Source organism: Neolamprologus multifasciatus, chromosome 7, assembly GCF_963576455.1.
Source record: "Neolamprologus multifasciatus chromosome 7, fNeoMul1.2, whole genome shotgun sequence".
Taxonomy (NCBI): domain Eukaryota; kingdom Metazoa; phylum Chordata; class Actinopteri; order Cichliformes; family Cichlidae; genus Neolamprologus; species Neolamprologus multifasciatus.
In genome coordinates this window covers 60,572,109-60,589,693 of record NC_140445.1, presented here as the reverse complement: position 1 = coordinate 60,589,693, position 17,585 = coordinate 60,572,109, and the positions used below count along the sequence as shown (strand labels likewise).

Sequence of the window (17,585 nt, the reverse complement as noted above, 5' to 3'; positions counted from 1 at the left end):
GGTGAATTACCATCACATGTGCCGCGAGTAAAGTTTGCTTTCAGGGTTTTCTGCCAAGTAGACTCGCTAAGATGTGATTTATGTTGCTGAAAATTTGGATTTTAACATTGACTCTTTTCTGGCACGATGCTCGTAGGAGCAGTGGTTACGCTGTCACAGCAAGAGAATTCCTGGTTTAAACTCACTGACTGGAAATATACTGAAACAAACATGTCCATTAACCTGTGGGGCCTTTTTGTGTGGAGTTCGCATGTTCTCTCTGTGTACTCTGGCTTCTTCCCACAGACATGCATGCTAGGCTGATTGGTGATGGTAAATTGCCCAGGTGTTCATGTGAGCATGAACGGTTGTCTCTAGATGTGCAATAAACTGGTGCACCCCGCCTTTCCCCCATGACAGCTGGGACGGGCTGCAGCATACCTTTACCCTTAGCTGGACAAGCAGTTTAAGACAATGGGTGGATATTATTCTTCCCTTCACCTAACCAGAGTTTTGTTGACTAAACCTGTTTAAACTGTAAGAGAAAGCTGAATGGAATATAAAAGAATTGAAAGCTTTCTTCTAGAAAGCCTTTCTGGCGCAAAGTCATGAGGGCAAACTTCTCTCAATAGCCATCACACCACAAAATGAAATGAATAATAAAAATTCTACTGCTCTCCACTTTTCTCTTTCCCCATGTGTCTCTCACCCTCTTTGCTCATATATCACTCATTTGCCCAAAGTAATCCACATACCACTTTGCCTTTTCTTCTTAATTTGTATTCACCTTTTCTCCTGCTCAGAGGTTTTCATTTCTCTGTCTTACCGTGCATTTTATTCTTTGGCTGCGCCTTTTACCTTGATCGTTTCACTCTGTTCTTTTAAAAGTAATCTTGTCCTCTTTTTATTCTCTTTCACTTTTGCACTTTTTTGTTAATTAACAGGGACCGTGCACAGATTCAATTTCAGTGTCAGATCAAAAAGATTTGCATTGCATATGCTGTTTTGCTTACTGTGCTGTGCCTCCTCTGTTAATGAAGACGTCATCTGTTCTCATGCCTTTTTCTCCGGCTTTCACCAGAATTTCAAGTTTTATGGAAGAAACACCATATTGACAACTTATTTCTCTCTCTCTCCGAGGGGCTAGTCATGTTTCCTGTCACGAACGGGCGGACTACGCACGGTAATTCGGCGTGCCCGTGTGGCGTGCTGGTTAGACCCAAACGCGGGGAAGGCTAGCGATGGGTAGGAACAGACACGCAGTTAATCTAGTAACGGCCAGTGCACGAAGCGGGGCTTCGGACTGGCGTTACAGAAAAAGAATCGAGAGGAAAAACACTCACGGTTGCTGAATCGGAAGGACACTGACGTCGGCAAAGAGTTGGAGCTTCTGACATGAGGAGAACGATGTCTGAGCGGCGAACAGGTGGGTGGCGTCTCTCTTTTAAACCCGGCCCCGTGATCAGCTGGCGAGCAGCTGGCGATCAGCTGATCACCGGCTGACAGGACCCCCCCCCCGACGACCGGCACCCGACGGGCCAGGACGGCGGCGACGGAAATCCGAGATGAGGGAGGGATCCAAGATGAAGCGGGACGGCACCCAGGAGCGCTCCTCAGGACCGTAGCCAGCCCAGTCCACCAGATACTGGACCCCCCGACCCCGGGGACGGGAATCCAAGATCCGCCGGACAGCGTAGACAGGGCCCCCATCGACGAACCTGGGCGGGGGCGGGGCCGGGGAGGGGGGCGCCAGCGAGGAAGTAACGCGCCGCTTAAGCTGCGAGACGTGGAACACCGGATGGACCTTCATGGCGGGCGGAAGCCGGAGACGGTAAGTCACGGGGTTGAGCCGGGCAGCGATCTCGTATGGACCAACGAACCTGGGAGTGAGCTTCCTGGACTCGGTGTGGAGCCGCAGGTGCTTCGTGGAGAGCCAGACGCGATCCCCAGGCTGAAAGGGATGACCCGGGCGATGGCGGCGACGATGCTGTCTGGCGTACAGAGCGTTGGCTCGGGTGATGGCCGCCCGCGCCTTGATCCAGGCCTGACGACAGCGGCGGACCATCTGTTCAGCAGCAGGAACGTCGACCTCCACCTCCTGATGGCCGAAGATAGGAGGATGGAAACCATAACAGGTTTCAAAGGGCGAGAGACCGGTGGCAGAAGAGACGTGAAGGTTATGTGACAGCTCAGCCCACAGCAGGTAACGAGGCCAAAGCGACGGTTGGGCGGAGACGAAGCACCTCAAGAAGCGCCCCAACTGTTGGTTGGTCCGTTCAACCTGCCCATTGGTCTGCGGGTGATAGCCGGACGAGAGGCTGGGAGAGGCCCCAATCAGGCGGCAAAAGGCTTTCCAGAACCTCGCGGTGAACTGGGGCCCCCGGTCGGAGACGATGTCCTTGGGGAACCCGTGAAGCCGGACGACATGGTCCAGGAAGAGCTCGGCCGTCCGTTTGGCAGAAGGGAGGCCAGCCAGGGCGACCAGGTGCACTGCCTTCGAAAACCGGTCCACAAAGGTGAGGATGGTGTCAAGACCGCCCACGGATGGGAGGCCGGTAACAAAGTCAAGGCCGACATGGGACCAGGGACGTCTCGGCACAGGGAGAGGGTGAAGGTCGCCTGTGGGAGGCTGAGTGGAGGACTTGGCCCGAGCACAGGTGTCACAGGCAGAAACGAATTCACGGACGTCCCGGGCCATGGAGGACCACCAGAAGGCGCGACGGAGGAGTTGCAGGGTCCTGTCCGGCCCCGGGTGACCAGAGAGCGGGGAGGAGTGAGCCCAGAGCAAGGCCTCCTGACGGCAGCGGGAAGGTACATAGAGCCTCCCAGCAGGGGTGTCAGGCGGAGGCGGTTCGGCAGTCAGGGCATCCCGGATAGAGTCCTCCAGGGGCCACCGAAGGGGGGCGGCGAAGCACTGAGATGGTAGGATAGGTCCGGGGTCTGACGTGAGGCCATCCTGGGCGAACTGTCTGGAGAGAGCGTCTGCCTTGGCGTTCTTGGAACCAGGGCGGTAGGCGAAGTGGAAGTTGTAAGGCTCAAAGAACAGGGCCCAACGGGCCTGCCTTGGGTTGAGCTGCTTGGCAGACCGAATGTGGATTAGGTTCTGGTGATCAGTCCAGATCAGAAAAGGGTCTTTCGTCCCCAGGAGCCAATGCCGCCACTCTTCTAAGGCCCACTTGATGGCCAGGAGTTCTCGGTCCCCGACTCCGTACCGTTGCTGCGTGGGCGAAAACTTCCTCGAGAAATAGCAGCATGGGTGTAGTTTTCCATCCGGACCATGTTGAGAGAGGACGGCGCCAGCGCCGACATCGGAGGCGTCCACCTCCACCACAAAATCTCTGGCAGGATCAGGGTGGAGCAGGACGGGGGCCGTGGTGAACCGGTGGATGAGGTCGCGGAATGCCCGTTCTGCGCCTGGGGGGAGGCAGAAGGGCTTAGGCAGGTTAGCTGGTTTGGTGAGGGATGTCAGTGGGGCGACAACGGTGCTGAAATTCCGAATAAAACGCCGATAGAAATTGGCAAAGCCCAGGAAGCTCTGTAGCTGCTTAAGGCTGGAGGGCTGAGGCCACTGGGTCACGGCTTGGAGTTTTTGCGGGTCCATGGTCAGGCCATCAGAGGAGATGGTGAAGCCTAGGAAGGAGGTGGACCGCTGATGGAAAGCACACTTCTCCAGTTTGCAGAACAGCTGGTACTCGAGCAGCCTGCTCAGCACGGCCCTCACATGGCGAACATGGTCCACTTCGGTGCGGGAGTAGATCAAGATGTCGTCCAGATAGGCAAACACCCATCGGCCTAGCATATCCCGCAAGACGTCGTTGATTAGATGTTGGAAGACAGCAGGGCTATTGCAGAGGCCGAAGGGCATCACCAGGTACTCCCAGTGCCCGTGAGGGGTGATGAAGGCCGTCTTCCATTCATCCCCTTCCCTGATGCGCACCAAATTGTAGGCGCTGCGTAGGTCCAGTTTGGTGAAGACGCAGGCCTGGGAGAGGGAATCGAGGGCGGTGGATAGCAGAGGAAGGGGATGGCGGTTCTTGACGGTGACTTTATTCAAGCCCCGATAGTCTATACAGGGGCGGAGCTCGCCATCTTTCTTCTTGACGAAGAAGAATCCAGCAGCAGCAGGAGAAGTAGAAGGGCGAATAAATCCTTGTTGGAGAGCCTCAGCAACGTACTCCTCCATGGCCTTATTCTCTGCGGGAGACAGAGAGAACAGGCGACCACGAGGAGGGACCGCTCCCGGGAGGAGCTCAAGGGTCATGTCGTAGGAGCGATGAGGCGGTAGAGTAGAGGCTCGCTTCTTACTGAAGACCTCAGACAGGTCATGGTAAGCCGGAGGGATCTTATCCAGATCAGTGGGCTCCGGGGGTGAGGCCTCTTCTGACTCCGGGTCCTTTTTGGTCCGAGAGAGAAGGCAGCGGCGCGGACACTGGGGACCCCAATCCAGGACCTGGCAGGAAGACCAGGAGATGTGGGGGTCGTGTTGACGGAACCAGGGGTATCCAAGGATGAGAGGAGAGGTAGTGGCCGAGACTACAAGGAACCGGATCTCCTCCTGATGATCCCCAATAGACATGTGAACCGGCTGGGTCTGGAACTGGATCGGGTAGGGTTGGAGGGGTCGTCCATCGACTGAGGTCACCGGGAGAAATCGATCGACAGGAGTTAACGGAATGCGTAGTCGGGAGGCAAGAGTTTGGTCGATGAAGTTCTCAGCGGCTCCGGTGTCCAGGAGGGCTTCAGAGGAGAACTGGCGGTGTTTCAGGTGGAATGTTACTGGTAACAGAAAACGAGAGGGGCCAGAGGTGTGTGAAGGGCCAGGTGGGACTCCCCTGCAGCCTACCTGGCGTCGTCGTTTCCCGGACGTAGCGGGCACTGGGGACGGCGGTGTCGAGCTGATCCACAGTAGGCGCAGAGGCCCTCTCGCCAGCGTCTCTCTCTCTCTCCCTTAGGGAGTCCACCCAGCTGCATGGGCTCCTCGCTGGATGCGCTGCGTGAGCTAGCAGCAGCTCCTTCAGAGGGGGGAGGAGACTGCGAAGACGTGGCCCTCTGAGGCTGGAAGGGGTTGAAGGCCCGGGGGGTGTGGCGAGGCCGCGACATCACTCGTTGGTCGATCTTCAGGGCGAGGTCCACGGCCTCATCCAGAGTTTTGGGGGCCTCACGGCCGGTCATCTCGTCTCGGATGTAACCAGCCAGTCCCTCCAGAAAAATGGAGCGTAGAGAGGCGTCACCCCACTTCAGCTTAGCGGCCAGGGTACGGAACTGGGAAGCGAAGTGACAGACAGGTCGACTGCCTTGGCGTAGATGAAGCAGCTGTGACTCCACTTCCACTTCACTGCTCGGGGGGACAAATGTCTTTTTTAATTCTTCCACGAACAGGGCATAATCATTGCAAGCTGCAGATTTATTGTTGTAGAGGGCCGCGGCCCATTCCTGAGCCTGACCAGACAAGAGAGAAGTTAGCATTGCCACTTTTGCACGGGCGGTGGCATATTTAGTGGGCTGACATTCAAACATCATGTCTAAAGTGGCAAGCAACCCATCAGGCCGGCCATCAACTCCATTCCACTTATCTGGCAGTCCGATCCGGGGCTCCGCGCTCACCGGCGCTGGCTGACGTTGCAGCTTGGTGACGGAAGTGGAAAGCTGGAGGAGGTTCTCAGTGAGGGACTCCATTTTCGTGCTCATCCGATCTACCACACCGCGAAGATATATCACTTCGGCTTTCAGCCGTTCGAATTCCGCTGGGTCTATTCGGGGCTCAGACATCCTGTCACGAACGGGCGGACTACGCACGGTAATTCGGCGTGCCCGTGTGGCATGCTGGTTAGACCCAAACGCGGGGAAGGCTAGCGATGGGTAGGAACAGACACGCAGTTAATCTAGTAACGGCCAGTGCACGAAGCGGGGCTTCGGACTGGCGTTACAGAAAAAGAATCGAGAGGAAAAACACTCACGGTTGCTGAATCGGAAGGACACTGACGTCGGCAAAGAGTTGGAGCTTCTGACATGAGGAGAACGATGTCTGAGCGGCGAACAGGTGGGTGGCGTCTCTCTTTTAAACCCGGCCCCGTGATCAGCTGGCGAGCAGCTGGCGATCAGCTGATCACCGGCTGACAGTTTCCTCTTTCATCTTCCATTCATCTCCTCGTACTACTTTTTCCCTCTGTTTTTCATCACCCTTTTTTTCATAAGTGTTGGTATTGTGTCCTTATTTGCCTGTCTCTAAATACTTGTCACATTTTTTAATTCTTAATGTCTTTGTTCTCTAAGTATAACAATCTCCATGTAGTCATTTAGTTCCTAATTACTGGGTCTACATGAAAACAGATCATAGTGCCTTTGAAGGCGCTAACTTTTTTGATGGGGCCAAACCAATTACCTCTCACATCATGAACAACTGACAGCTGCTTTCTGTATTGGTGAGAATCTCAGATAAGGCAGCGAGTGTGAATCCATTCCGCAAGCAGATCAGGAGAAAACAAAATTATGTTGTAGTTTTTTTATTTGTTAAAATTATTTAACGACTGGCCTGAGTAAAACCAAGAGTCGTAACTGTTCCTCCTATCATTTCCCTCCGTCTTGTTGTTTTAGCTACTCTATTATCCTCTATAGTGCAATCTGTCAGCCTTTCTTCTTCTCAGAACATATCTCATCCCTCCCCGCATGTTTGAAATCTCTTTGGACTCCAAATGCTAATTCAGTCAGGCACTTAATCAGACATATTAATTCCATATCTCCCCTGATTGCACTAATTCCACTCTGCAACGAGTTCCTGTGCGGCATCCTGGGTTCAGCAGCATTTCAAACTGTTGTGCTAACCAAGGTCTGTAAAAGTGTTTCTTTTAAACAGCAAATTATAAAGCTTTTACAGGGAATTTTCTTTTAGGGATACTATGTTGAGGACAAAGCTACATGCTGTAGTCTGTGATGTATCCCATTTTTCTCTTAGCCTTCAGCCCTACAGGGCTTCCAATTCTATTGGACTTGAAAATAGCCATGTTTTGCATCACTCTAAAACACTACAGATGAAACTATTCTGTTACAATAGACAGACCTCATCCTGCACCGGTTTCTGAATTGCAGATAAGAAGATCTGGCAGTATGACATCATACCATCAGACACCATATTTCAAGCAAGTCTGGTTGTCAGTAGGAGTGATGATCAACTGTACTAGCACATACAGGCATGCAAACATACACAGGCACGCACACACACACTGACACACACACATGGAGAAAAAAAAAAAAATCTGAATTTTCCAGAAAAGCCTGTAAGCCCTTATATTGTCTACCAACAAACTGTGCACATAGCTGAGGCATGTATTAATTAATAACATAGATTTGGTCGCATTCTAATTTAATTAAGTCCCAGATCATGTAATTGAGAGAATTATGAAATGGCTTTCTTTGTTCCAGATAATTGTATTCTATCTAAATGCCTACTTTTAAGTCTGTTAATTTGTTTTATCTCGTCACCATTATCTTCCTCATTCTGTTGTTTTTAGTAGAAAATATAGCTTGGAATCCATGTGTGCTTGTACAACACATCAAAGCAAACTTGAGAGATTTCATGGATCTTTTAAAGCTCTTGATATAATCATACTGCTTTTAGTAGTAAAATACGATATAAAAGAGGAACAGTATGCACACATTTGCTCTAACATGTCTATAGACATTTAATTTTTAACAAAGGTGTTTATTGTGTACACAGTGTGTTTCTTTCTTTTTTCCTTTTTTTCCTCTTAGTGTCACTTACTGGTTGGTGAGAGCCTTCTACTGGACACACATGGATTTACCATTAGATAATGACAAGTGGAAGGCTCAGCTGAGCTGATTTCAGCACTTACTGCTCCTTTGGGAGATGCATTTACCACACTGCAAACCACACGGGCCAGCCCCACCAAAGACCTTAATTGAACGAGTGGATGTGTAGTCAGTTGAATCATCCTGACATGCCTTTCTGGTCTTTTCTAGTGGGTAATGTAGTGTGACCTGCTGGTCAAAATATGCTGAGATCCTGGACAGAAAACAGTGAAGTAAGACTTTGTTAGGCTACATGGCTTGTTTTCTTTTTTTAAGGCTGACTATGGGTTTAATCTGGTACAAATAAGTGTTGTTCATTTTAATTTAACTACGACACCTTAGTGCTGCTTGTCTGTACTAGACTACATTTTTATCTTGTTTTTTTTCTTATTAGCCATTTTTTATTTGCAAACTATCACTATCCTTACCTGTTTAGACCATGTTTTTAAATAACATACTGCATAATGATGTTTAGAAAATAACAATGTATCATTTTGATAACATTGGGGATACATTTTCAAGGCTTGGCATTTATTCTGTCATTCTAGATCATCCAGGGTTTGCTATTTCTTACCTTGTAGTTAAATTACAAAATATAGTATACTGACTGAAGAAACACATCATACTTTCTTATCCTACAAATGTCCAAACACCATCAAAGTCGCCTTTTTTCTTAATTAGAAAAAAACACATACGTCTTTTAAAACACAGGCTCGAAACGTGCTTTTTAAAAATGTAATAATGTAGATCTTTGTCAGAGGAAGACAAAAGTCAGAAGGCGTTTTTCTCTGTGGAGGATAGAAGGTGGGGGGTGGAAGGGTGGTCACAATATTGATGTTGTTGATAATAACAACAGTGATAATGATTATAGCACAAACTCCGTATCCATCATCGCTATCATCTACTTTGTCGACATAATTGGTCATTTTTAGCAAAGTTTAAGACAGATAGCACTGAATACTTCTTCCTCAACTAATTGTGTTACAATAGCTATTGATAAACTTACTTATTCCAGTAAGGGATCTTGTCATTGCTTACCAATTTTAAACACGTATGTGTTATTTACAGCTATAGACTTGGATTGAGTTATACTTTTGTTAAGGACTGATGGTAAATGATATTCTATTTATATTCCTACATATCATCAAGATTCATGACATGTTCATGAGTGCTAAACTATTCAGGTTCCTTTTTTCTCCTGTGAGCTACACTGTTGTGCAAAGTGACCTCTCCCCTCCTTTCGATGAGTTTATTTTGAGTCAACTACATCTGCTATAAATAGACCTACTCACCAAAGATCACCAAATCTGTGCCAATTGCCAATTGTCAAAAAGCTCTGCGGCTAGTGGGGGAAATTATTATTATTATTGCTGTTATAATTATTAAATGTATTCAATTGTATTAAACTGTATATAACTCATTGATGTCCATTCTATTCTGCTCTAGTCTTTTCAGTTTAACTTTGCATTAAATATGAGAAAGATATCTCTATGTTGTGGCTATTAACTGGTATGTCTTTGGATTCAATGTAAACGTAATACAGAGACCATATTTACTGGCAATTTTGTGTAAATGAGAAATCTTTAATCAGGGATGGCTGTTATGATTGCTTATGATTGTTATTGTAGTAACAACCCAGTTGATCAAACATACACTTATTTAGATTCAGGGTTCCTGCACTATACTAATGGATACCATGCAGGATGGAGAGCTTTATCTCCATTTGCTTTTGTCCCCCATAATTTATTCAACAGGGTCTGTCCTCTGTGTGTCCGTGTTTGTGTGTTCAGGCTCTGAGTGTTTGTGTGTGTGCTGTGTGTATATGTGTTTTGCAGTGTGTTTGTGGGGTTTTATGGCTTCGACTGTCCCGTCGTCCCTGAGGACTGAGCTCTTCCGACATACAGTAGCATACTATAAAGTCCCTCTTGTTAGATGGAGGGTCTCAGAGGTACTAAAATATCAGCATCAGCAGAGAGTGCTGAGGAAGTAGTTGAAAGGAAAACTAACAAGATGACTCAATGATTATTTAGAAACAGTAAAGAGAATTTTGAATTAGCTGTACTCTATCCTGGGGGTTTAAAAAAAATTGCATTTTTGGTAGCTGAGTAGATACATCATGATCTTTCCAAAAATGTGCATTATTCATGGACTCTATTCCATGGAGCCCGGGGAATGGAGTGGACAGAAATTGTATTGCTCCAAATCTATTTTAAAGTTTGCTTACATTTATCCTCTTTTATTTGCAGGTCCAGCATTTTGGTGGATTGAAAGCTAATATGTGGATGATTAAAACCCCTTGGATCTTGACTGAGCTGGCAGGTAAGACTTACGCGGAGCTTGGCTCAACCTTGGTGATTTTCTTTCCTGGTCAAAGAGATATACATGGTTTGTCTGATGCTTTCAGAGAAAAAGATGCACACATAGAAATGAGTAAAAATTTATTTGTTTTGCTTGTCATGCATATTTCATTGATATGAAATAATGTATCATTTCACACCTATGTCTAAACCCATTGAAAACAAGGATATTATCAAGAACACGTCTTTTTTGGTTCAGAGAAAATTCTGATAATTGACCTTTTTGATCAAAACAAGCCTGTTTTTTTTTTTTTGTTTTAATCAAAGAACACTTTTGATATATTTTTCAAGGTTTGGCATCAGAACACATCTAAATGTTTGGGATTAAGTCCAGTTAACACATTGGTAAATAAACTGGTCAGTTAATGACCTCATTGATGAAGATGGACAGAGAGAAACTTGATACTCCTGTAGACTTTACCCCCATCACAGTGAAATGAGAAATGACTTGATGTTAGGCTGTGGATATAGTTGAAAAAGGAGCTAGAACTATTGAAGTGTAAAACTAAAAAGAAGCTTATGACTCTCAGTAGTTATTCTATGCTGGTGCCTATGTTCACAAAAAGTCTATTTTCACTAGACGTTTTACCTTTGTGTCAGGCGTTTTTTTTTTTTTTTCCTTTTTTCTTTTTGTATCTAAGAGCATTGTTGGACTGCACACAGATATATGCCTCTGGTGTGAACAGCTCAACTCATGCATGTAACTTCTACTACATGTCTGTTCTACATTTGGCGTGAACTGCTGTCGCAGTGTCAGAAAGCTTTTACTGGCAAACACTATTCCTCTAGGCTGATGATACTGTTTCCTTGCATTGGCAATATGTTGTCATAATTTAATACGTCTATTATCCCTGTCACAATAAATCATCCTGGAGTTGTTGTGTTTTTTGTTTTTTTTTGACCAATGCAACCATGAACCAGGCGCTGACTCTTTGGCATCTTTGAAACTTTGAAACCCTAGTGATGTCTTAAAAGCTCACTAATAAAAGTGCCGTCTGTCAGACCTTTTTAAAAGCTACATAGCATTCAACTTATTTGATATGACTCGCATGAATAGTTGCTTTTGTGATTCACTTACTTCAAAGCTTCTTTTCATGTGGTATTTCTCTTATTTTCTCTTATTTTATCCACCCTTTATATCCATCCCAGTGGGGTAGGAGATTGAAAGTCTTCGTGGAAATGATATTGAATTTGTGCAATGGAATCAATTGACATGTTTTTATTTCCTCTAAAATGCACCCTTTGCCTTTGGTGCCGAGTATCAGAAAAACAGCGGGTTACATACATGTTCCCAAACGTGTGCAGTCACAAGTGGTTTTGTGTTATTGAATGAAAAATATTGTAATTAGTCTTATTACAGTGCAAATATTCAATATGCCTTTCCAAAGAAGCCCTCTGTGTTTTCAAAATCTGTCTCTGGTGTCATTTAATTAGCAAACAACCCGATGGATCGCAACAAATTAAAGGCAGCTCAATTTTAAAAGTGCATGCTTTTATATTACTCCAGAAAGTGAGGATGTTGTCACTTTGTGAACATTTACAAAACCACATGTGAGGAAAAGGCTGAAAGCTATTTAAAGTTAAAAAAAAAAAATCATGAATTGTTGTTTTGAATTTACTTTCAAACCATTAGAGGTTCTTCCTCAGTGTAACTATTCTAAAAACAGTTAAATCTGTGCCATATTTCCTTTATTTGACATCTGTACCTTCTAGCTAAGCTTCTTCTAGCTGATTCTTTCCATAACTGACCTTCAGACTAGCTGATGTTAAAAAGGTATAGTGACACATCAATCAAGGGGACATTACAAGACTGTGCCCTTGGACATGTTAAAACTGAAATGATATTAAAGTAAGTCACATGTTCAGGTGTGTGTGTGTGTGTTCAGGCATTTTAGTCTGCCTACAACACTTTCTATTTTGTCAGTGGATAATCATACATAATGATCTTAGTCCAACTGGATTATAAGTGTGTAACAATTAATCCGAAAGCTCAATAAATTAATTCTCAAATTCCGGTCTTATTTGAATATATTTTCTGACATTGCAGCTTCTAGCATTGTCTTCTGTTTTTAGATACCATCAGTGTGCTCCCGCTTATCTCTCATGTTCTCTCCATCCCAAACTCAATTACAGGGAGACCATACTGCCTGTATCACCAGGTTCACAGCCTCAGTACGACCTCTCCACAGTTCGGACAGACTCAAAGTGATGCATGCTCACCCTGACCTCAACCAGACACTAGAGTGACAGCAGTATACAGACTGACTCCTTCATTCGACATCCTTGAAAACTAGTTAGCAGCTATTTTCTGCCCACAGCCTCTCTGAAATGTTCACAGGGTGACAAATGATTTTATCAATATCTCTTGTCACCCGTGAGCCCCTACTGCCGACACAGCCCTTACTGTGAAACAAGAAAGCTGTCACCCAGTTTGTGAAAATCTGCAAATGCTAAAAGCACACATTAAAGACCCACAGTTGCACACGTACACAGCTTGTGTGTGACAATATGCAGAGGTTTTTTATATTTTAATTTGAGTCAATGCACATCTTTACTTGAGTGTGCATTAGTTATGAGTGAGTGCAATAGTTGTGTATGTATGCGTTTTCAATGCCAGCAGACCTAAATGAGGCCCTTGGCACTTGTAGCCAATGAGGCTAGAAAATGAGTGTTTCATTCATCAGGAAACAGTCCAAGGGTCATCCTCTGACAGAGAGGGATGCTGGTGCCTTTGCATTTGCTCTGCGTTTATGTTAAGCTGACCCACACCTGCATGTCCAGCTATGATGTAATAATACCACATCACACACCATGCTTTGGTGTTAAGTGGACTTTAAGAAGTACCTGACCTCTAAAAAGTCACAAGTGGGGAATGTTTACCTTACAATAGCTTTTGCCTTTAACAATATAAAAGGGGAGAAAATGTAATGCTTTCCATGAGGTGAAGCTTATTTCCAAGAGTCCACAGCTCCTGGCTGTGAACACAGCTGCAGCTACTCTGCCTGACTGATCCATGTGAAGATGGGGCGGGATATAGTTGTTGTTATTATGACTTCACCTGCGTCTGTGGTTAGATCCATTTTAATATGAATATGTCCAGGTGTCCTACTAGTTGAACCTGGACTGAATATATCAGCTATATATTACCAACACACCACTGGTGTTTTGATACAGAGCCAGCAGAACAATGACTGCACCCACACGACCGCATGAAGTCAATATTTATGTGTTACAACAAGAATCCAATAACCAAAGCACGGCCATGGCCACAGCCAGAATCACCGCGGGAGCTGTATCATTGCAAGGCTGCAATTTTTGACTTAAGCGAGGCGACCGTCTGTTTCTTCGGCACCAATTTTTGCACGAGCTGATGAACCAAATTCTACAGTTGGCTTTTTCAATGCAGCGATAAAGACCTTTGTCTGAACATTAGACAGACGCAACATTCAAAATTGTCTAGAAAAGAAAAAAAAACATCTTCTGTGACCTTTTTAAGAGTTTTTGTAAGATACAAACTGACAGATAAGCTGTTACTTTAGATAAAATCAGACAGAAGAATGTCTGAACTCTGTGGTACATTATCCGTCTTCAATTGCAAAAAAAAAAGATTTTTAGTTCCCTCAAATGTTCAATTTTCATTGTGCACAATCTCATAAAGAATGTGGAAAATTTGAAGCTGAAGTATGCAACTAATGTGAGACAGCCTATTATGTAAAACCAACAGTGCATGTACAATTGTCTTTTCAACAGAAGACATCTTTTGCCTAGTAGTTAAACTGTGGAAATGAACAATATTAACATATTTATAGACCCAGTTTTTCTTTTTTAGTAAAGAAAGAAGTAAGTTTTTGACAAGTTAACTTATATGTCTTAAGAAATGTCTGGAAGGGATCCCATTTATTAACATCTGAGGTCCCCAGTTGCCTATATGCTTAAAATGTCAAAATGTCACTTCTTTTTCTCTGCTGTCAAATCTTGGAAAAGAGAGGTTTTTACTCTCCATCTTTCTCTCTTGTTCTATATGTGTGTGTGTGTGTGTGTGTGTGTGTGTGTGTGTGTGTGTGTGTGTGTGTGTGTGTGTGTGTCTGTGACACTCAAAATACTGTTGAGGTAATGTTAATATTCATATGATCACACATACAGCTCTCCTCAGATGGGCAGCAACCTTTTTACCCTCTCCATTTCTATTTAAACATGTGTTGGTGTCGTCAGAAAGAAAAATCATGGAAACATGTACATTTTTAATGTAAATTCTTTGTTATATCAAACTATTTCTAAAGTCTTTCTCAATGCACATGTATTGGGTTTTATGATAAGAACTGCAAAATGCATAGTGTGTTTAAAAAGGTTTGCTTGTGGTTAAGGTTAAAATTTTATAATTGCAATACATAAGCATTAGTCTTAGTCTTAGTAATAGTCTTAGTATGATGGAATTATCTTTTTTAGCGTATATTAGATCATTTCCATATGTATGTGCTCATTTTTAAGTATTTTAAGCATTTTTAAGCATTTTAACATTAACATTATTTGTCACTGAACACATTTGATAAGCTTATTTCTAAGAGCATGCTGGGCTGTTACATGCATCAGATTCATTTCACCATCTTGTTATAGATGACACAGACAAGCTGTGAGTGAAAGAATGTAAGGCTGTGGACATGGGAGCAGCTGTCAGTTTGTCTCACTTGGCTAGTTAGCACCAATTCAAAGTATTTGGCTTGTCTGTTTCACTTGAGTGGTTAAAACAAAGATACTGAAAGAGAGCTGCAGTGTGATCATTTTCTTGTTTGTTTGTTTTTTTTGGAGGGGGGGGGGGGGGGAGTCAGCATCCCTCAACATTACATTTTAAAGTGGCTTAAAGTGCCCTTAACTGCGGAAATACAAAGCACAGTAATAGTGCATATCAAATCATAAATGTCGCTATATACATGTAGCATATATCAGTATTATAAATTATAATCCATCCTGTTATACACACATACACTATAGTCCAACAGCTCACACAATGTAGGATAAAATAATTATGCATGTAACCTACTGGCATTTAAAAAGCCCTTTTCTTGCCTTACTGACACACAAAGTACTTTAGACCACAAGTCACATTGTTAAAAAGCATTCATACAGCACTTCAAGTACTTTATCTGTTTCACATCTCTGGCCAATTTGTAATCTTCAGTTAACCTAACATGTTCACTGTGGGAGAAACCCAGAGTACCCAGAAGAAACCAGAACAGGCACAAGGTGCACATGCCAGCTTGGCAAAGAAATGCCCAGCTAAGATTCAAACCAGAAACCTTGCTGTTGGCAGGCAATGGTGTTAGCCACCCCTATGCCACCCTAATAATTCTAAATATTCCAGATATTTAACTAAAATTAAATCTAAATTTGTTTAAGGTTACTTTATTTATATCCATATGTAAATTTGCTTTACAGAAAAATGATAGCATTTGGCATCCCTTCACAAACACACACACCTATTGAAACCTGACAAAACACAATTAAACAAAATGAATCAAACCAAAAACAATTCTTATTGAGTTCAGTGACAGCATCAGGGACAAAGCTGCCCTGTCTTTACCCCAATTAGGCTCTAATATAATGTGTGTGATTAAATGTGATGAAAGACCACTGGGAAAATGTGACTCTATATCAAAACTATGATCACATGATGAAAATATAAAGACATCTAATCGGTTTATTGTGCTGGCTCGAGAGAAGGGAAAAAGAAGGCTTGTGATGCATGTGGTGGGTATCCCTCCCACACTGGAGTCCTTAAAGGATTCTGATTTATATTTGGAGCTGTTGCTGGCATTATCAAGACGTGGCCTGATTTGATTTATATCTCATTAATCCCTCCTTCTCTTTTTCTCTCTTGCACTTTCTCCTTTCTCTCTTTCTCTACCATACATACCAACATTCCTCTGTCACAGATGTCTCACACTGCAATCTTTCATCATCTTTTCTCTTCCATGCAATGTGAAAGCTAAAGCTTCTGTCAGTCACTCTTTACAGAAAAGTTCATAATCAGCAAGCACTCGAGCATTAACTGAGTGTAGAAAGCGTCAGAGGAGTCCACTCTATTTTCCCCACCTTTCAAAGGAATTAATGCATTTGTAAGGAATGAAGACAGGAAGTTCACGCTGTCCATAATAAGAAAGCAGAATAAAATAACTCAGTGGCTTGTGCCAACTAGTCGCAGACTTATTTTGGGGGGCTTTAGCCCCACTTGAATTTCCTGCAGTGTAACTAAATAATTCAGTCCTTTCTACCCGATTTATAATGTAAAAATATGACAGACTTCAGGATTACAGTAGTCATAAGAAGGGCTAGACTTAAGACCATGTGGAAACTACCACTACCACTACTAATGTCCCATCCTATCTATTGGAGACATGTTTTTTAAATCAACAAAATATGCCATTTTACAGATGGCAGTTAATCTAAAATTGATTTCATGATTTTTTATACCTTTTTCTCTTGCCATAATTATTTTTATTTAAACATTTTTATATATTTTTTCTCTGATCTTTGAGGACATTGTGCATTTTTATTTGTTAATTTATTACATAACTTAATTCATTATCTGTGTATTAAATGAATTTGTTACAGTTATATGTAGTGATGGCAAAAAACTGGTTGTTCTAGTCTTGAAGATTTTCCCTTATGCCCTTGTTCTCCAAACAGGCCCATTAAGTCCACCTTAGCATCATTTAATTACACTGACCTGATTTTTGGGGCTTTTTTCTTCTTTTTTTATTCCAGTGGTGTCCATCATTTTGACGACTATAAATATACTAATGGTATCTCAGCTTACATTGGCCATTGCCCTATTGTGACAGTATGGTAACATACACCAGGTTATGACCCATGAATAGAACGTGCAATATGGTTGTGAGAAAAGCTGTATTTTGGTCATTTAACATCTCTTGCCTTGTGATAGAAAAAAAACAGTTCTACAGCAGAGGAGTGGGATGTTAGTAATGTTACGCACCATGCAGATCACTAATCCTTGATGGGATTAGAGGAATACCTCTTGGCATGTGCATAAAAGTCCCAACACGTCATTGGCTGTCTAGCACACTTAAAACTGATTGAGTCAGGAAGGACTCCAAAACATGCGCAAATAGAAATGTATGAAGCGGCATGGAGAGGCCCAAGAGGCTGATGTATCGCCATTCCTCTGATGAGGGCTGAATTTAAAGTGCTTGTGGAGTTATGGAGGTCCTGCAAAGCCTCTGTTGATCCTGCATTGTAGGTCTTTGTGCAATTGAATCACACAGGCAGGTAGACAAACATTATTTGGACATCTGGACTGCTTTACTGTCAGAGTATGGATGGCAAGCATCATTTGTCAAATCAGGTCTCATGATTGCTCATACTACTTGTAACAGAGGTACCATCACTGTCTGCCTTAGACAAAGGTTTCTGCTCAATGATGCAGTT

General features: G+C 43.7%; 1 protein-coding gene and 1 long non-coding RNA gene across 5 annotated transcripts in view; both read left to right on the top strand.

Annotated features, from left to right (window-relative positions):
• LOC146515766 (uncharacterized) overlaps positions 1–17,585 on the top strand; it is a 404,546-nt gene that overhangs the window by 216,197 nt on the left and 170,764 nt on the right. The window lies entirely within an intron of this gene.
• The window catches only part of LOC146515768 (leucine-rich repeat-containing protein 4C-like), a 172,793-nt gene that overhangs the window by 146,621 nt on the left and 8,587 nt on the right, over positions 1–17,585 (top strand). For all 4 annotated transcript variants that reach the window (XM_085169048.1, XM_085169049.1, XM_085169046.1 and 1 more), the window contains one exon: positions 10,032–10,104. The gene's annotated coding sequence lies outside the window, so the exon portion shown is untranslated. The remainder of the gene's footprint in view (positions 1–10,031; positions 10,105–17,585) is intronic.